Here is a 4,728-nt window from a genome sequence, read left to right on the forward strand (position 1 = left end):
AACAATACTTAATCGTTTATTTAACCATTTTTAACACTAAAGATTTTTTATTTATCTCCCCATTGCATTTTCTGACATTTTCTGGGGGTTTTGGCTGGCCTATAAGATATAGTAACTATAAAAAAGTGGTTAAATAAATAATTGGGTATGATTATTGTGAATCTCTTGAAGGAAAAAAGAGTTTTCCGATCAAAAATCTTGGTTTTCAAGAATTCTATACCATTTCTACAAAAAATGGGTTTTTCTCATATAAAATATATGGAAAACTTTAAGCGCTTTGAGTGATCTCTAAATAATTTGTTTCGGTATAGAACCAACCTAGGGGGTGAGAGCATAAAAATTCTCACTTTACTTTTTCACATGCATTTTTGGACCACCCTAATGTACATATACCTCATATATGTACATACATACTACATAAGTATATGTTTACTATGCTTTCTTTATGCACGCCAATAACTCGATTAATTATTTAAATAAACAAAGCAAACGAGTGTTCTGCTGTTGTTATAAAATTTTATTTCCTATGGATTTTTCTTTTAAGTATGTAGTACGAATGTGAACGCAGTTGCGGTCAATTAAATAGAACGGAGAATCAAAAATAAATAAAGAGTAATTTTTGAAAGGTTTACTAAGTAAGCTCTCAGTTTTTATTTGGTTGACCTACCTACTTATTTTTTGCTTATTTATCCGGTGAATCAAATCGTACGTAAAATGTATACATGATTTGATTCTTCAAACAAATAGTCAACTTGTATTAAATATTTAGCATTTGATAAATTTTTCAATTCGGAAATCAATTTGAGTTTGTATTTGTGATTTGCCTAAGTAAAAACTGAATGTGATCGGCGGCCGCTGTGGTGGTGTGGTTAGCAGTGCTCGTCTTGGTTCAAGCCCGGTTCAACCCAACATAAAACAAGTAAGAAAGTCTAAGTTCGGGCGGAGCCGAACATTAAATACCCGGCGCAAGTATTAAATATATGTTTTCCACCTTTCCGAAAGCTACCGCTACATGATAAGCCGGGGTGTATAAATATTAAGAATATTGAAATTTCAACCATTTCTGAAATTTACCGTTATATGAAAAGCGGCCGTAATTTTAGTCCGATTTCAACAATTTTCAACTTGTTGCTTTTATGTGGCAAGCACAATAACCATACCGAGTTTGGTACAAATTGCTAAAACGGTTAGCGAGATACATATATGTGATCATAAGTGGGCGGTGCCACGCCCATTTTCCAAAATTTTATCATAAACGTATTTCTTGGTAAAGAATTGTTGCAACCACCAATTTCGAATAAATTAGCCTTATTATTAACTGATTTATCGAGGATTTCGTATTTCTCTAAATTAACGTTATATGGGATGTGGGCATGGTTATTGTCAGATTTTAAAAGTTTTCGGCCGTTTGGTATGCTGTGCCAGGGCCAACAACTGTGCCAAGTTTGGAGGAAATGTGTGCAGGGGTTACCAAGATATACACATGTAACCATAAGTGGGCGTGGCTACGCCCATTTTCCAAAAATTTCTAATATTCTTATTTTTTGTCTAACAATCATTGTAAATATCAATTTTGAGTGAATTATCTTCAGTAGTTACTAAAATATCGCAGTTTTCGTATTTCTGAAAATTACCGTTATATGGGAGGTAGGCGTGGTTATTGTCCGATTTCGCCCATTTTCAATACCGTCCGTCCAATGCCCATAGGAAGTGCACGTACCAAGTTTCGTAAAGATATCTCAATTTTTGCTCGAGTTATCGTGTGCACAGATGGACGGACGGACGGACAGACAGTCACCGCTTAATCGATTACTCTTTTCATTCTGATCATTTATGTATACATTTGTCTATATCTATCTCGATTCGATTGCCTGTTACAAACAACCGTTATGTGAACAAAGTTATAATACCCTTGTGCACAAGTGCGCTCGGGTATAAAAATAAAAGAAACAGTTTTTTCCTAATAGCGATCGTCCCTCGGCGGGCAATGGCAAACCTCCGAGTGTATTGCTGCTATGAAAAACAGCTTCTCATAAAAATACAACCGCCGTTCGGACTGTAGGTCCCTCTATTTTGTGTGAAAACAGCAAGGTGGGAATGGGCTTTTCGTTAGGCCTAGCAAAACTAGCATTTATATTTATACTTACCAAAGGGAAAAGATTGAATTTTCAGTTAATATCCCATGGAGAATAAGACCGCATTGCGAAAAGATCTTTTTCAAAGCTTGGAATCTGCTAGTGACTGACTCTCAAGCTGAGACTCATACCACGAAACTATGTCGGAGGCAGCATGCACAATTTATGTACTTGGAAATAGCGAAATCATGGCAGGTATTCCCGGAATGGGGCTGCACACTCATAGACCCAGGACCCACATTGGCCTACCTTGGAGCACTCTCATACGGAAAAATCAGTATGTACTATCAAAGCACTGTTCACCTTACAAGGCACGAAGTAAGAATTTTTACGGGCTTCGTTATCTGCGACTGCGTAGTAGTATGAGGAACCAAATCGATCATATTGTGATAGACGGAAGGCTTGCTTCCTGTGTTTTAGAAATACACTAACTCCGAGGCCCAACCATCGGAACATTCGCTGCTCGAATTTCACACCTGATCTCAGAGAGCACTCTTTGGAAGAGAGAGGAAGAAATACGTGAATGCGAAGAACTTGAAATGCTGGCGGACAGGAAAAATGCCCAAAACTTTTACCAGAGAGTTAGGTGACTTACGGAAGGTTTTAAAACCAGGGCCAACTCTTATAAAAACAAACATGGCGAGCTAGTGACCGATATCCTGGACGAACGTAGGGAGTATTTTTTCCACTACTGAAAGGCAACAGCACGGAAAGGTGTGGAAAAGACGAACCTTAGCCGCCGTCGATGATCAGGGAGTCGATGGTCCACCGCCCGACTATGACGAGGTACGAATAGCAATTACCAGGATGAAAAACAACAAAGCTGCTGGAGGTGACAGCCTGCCGGCTTAGCTATTCAAGTGAGCATGCCCGACGACTAGAATTTAAGAAAGGCGACCCCGCCATTTGCGCCAACTACCGTGGGATCAGCCTTCTAAGCATAGGATACAAGGTCTTATTTAGTATATTGTCTGAAAGATGGAAGCCCATCGTCAATGAACTGATTGGGCCTTATCAGTGTGGCTTAGGCTTCTTTAATCTGATGTTGGAGAAGATAATAAGAGCTGCAGAGGTGAACCGCTCAGGAACAATTTACTAAAAGAGCGTGCAATTGCTGGCTTATGCCGATGGCATCGACATCATCGGTAATAAAAACTGTTAAGTCTCTTCTGCCTTTTTCAAGTTGAGTAAGGAAGCAAAGCGAATTTTGAGAAAGTATCGAATTTCCTTTACCAATATTAACAGCGATAATAATGTCAGTGTCGAAATCCAACGCAGAGTAACTCTTGCCAACAAGTGCTACTTTGGACTGAGTAGGGATTTCAGAAGTAAAGTGCTCCCTCGACGTACGAAAACCACTCTCACTTAAGTCAGTCATCATGTCTGTGCTGGTGTATGGCGTGGTGGCATTGGGCCTCCGCACACTGGACTGCTGATTCCGCCTAAAACCGGTTTTGTATGGATAAGAGGGGGAAGAGAGTTCGAGTTTACCTCGCTCATTTCAGTCCGCGAAAATCGCGGGTTGACGGTGGACTGACACGCACACATAGACAACATATTTTCTATTTCGTTTTGTTTGCATGTGCCATATGCACTAACACAATCATGCGTAGTTCATGTATACAAAACTGAAACCTGTTTTCTGTCGACAGCCCAGTCCAGTGTGCGTTCAAGTGGTCCAGTCTCAGGCCCATTGACAATGACAAAAGCCGATGAGGCGGCTCTTGAGAATAAGATTTACGGCTCTTTACGCAACGGCGACTGCGAGTACCGCAGACGATGAGCTTTACAACGATATGGATATACTGAACCGAATTAAAATACAGCGGCTCCGCTGGGATGTCTATCGTATGGACACCGACGCACAGTGTAAGATTTGACCCATCTAGCTGCTTTTAATTCTGTAATTCGAAATCTATTGAAGATAGATTAATGAAATTTTGCACAAGGTACGTTATAAGATAGGCGAAGCTTTTTACAAAAAATTGGTAATTTATAGTTACTGTCATGCCACCCTATTATATAACTGCAATTTTTAAAAATGCAAAAACTGAAATATTTAACTAACTACAAAGGCTAAAATGCCCAAAATTGATATTTAGAATTTCCCTATAACAAGGAATTATAAACTGACAGAAATGGACTTAAAAATAAATATATTTTTTTTAGTTATGGGCGTGGAAAATATCGATAAAAAAGTCAAGTTGGGTCAAAGAAATTCCGTTATAAGTTCAATATTTCTTACTCTATTTACAGAAAGGGGATACCATTGGAAAGGTAATGAATCAGGCTTTCTCTGTTGAAAACGAATATATAAGAATTTGTCTCGGTCGAGATAAAATGCAAGCGAATTACTCGAGGAAAATGAAATTTCCTTACCAGTAGGCCAGAAAAAAGGAAATTTCATCAAAACCTGCACTTTCCTGCAGCTAAAATTATGTTGTTTAGAGTCTAAGAGGAGTGGCAAATAAACTGAGATACAAACTTTATCGAATAGTGGCGGATAACGAGTTTGCGGGTCTAATGAAATTAATAAATTGCTAAAAATAAGTTTAAGTTAACATCGTTTTGCTTTAACATGAAATACTCAGTC

This window comes from Rhagoletis zephyria, unplaced genomic scaffold, assembly GCF_001687245.7.
Source record: "Rhagoletis zephyria isolate East Lansing unplaced genomic scaffold, Rhagoletis_zephyria_1.1 Rzeph_scaffold_01625, whole genome shotgun sequence".
NCBI lineage: Eukaryota > Metazoa > Arthropoda > Insecta > Diptera > Tephritidae > Rhagoletis > Rhagoletis zephyria.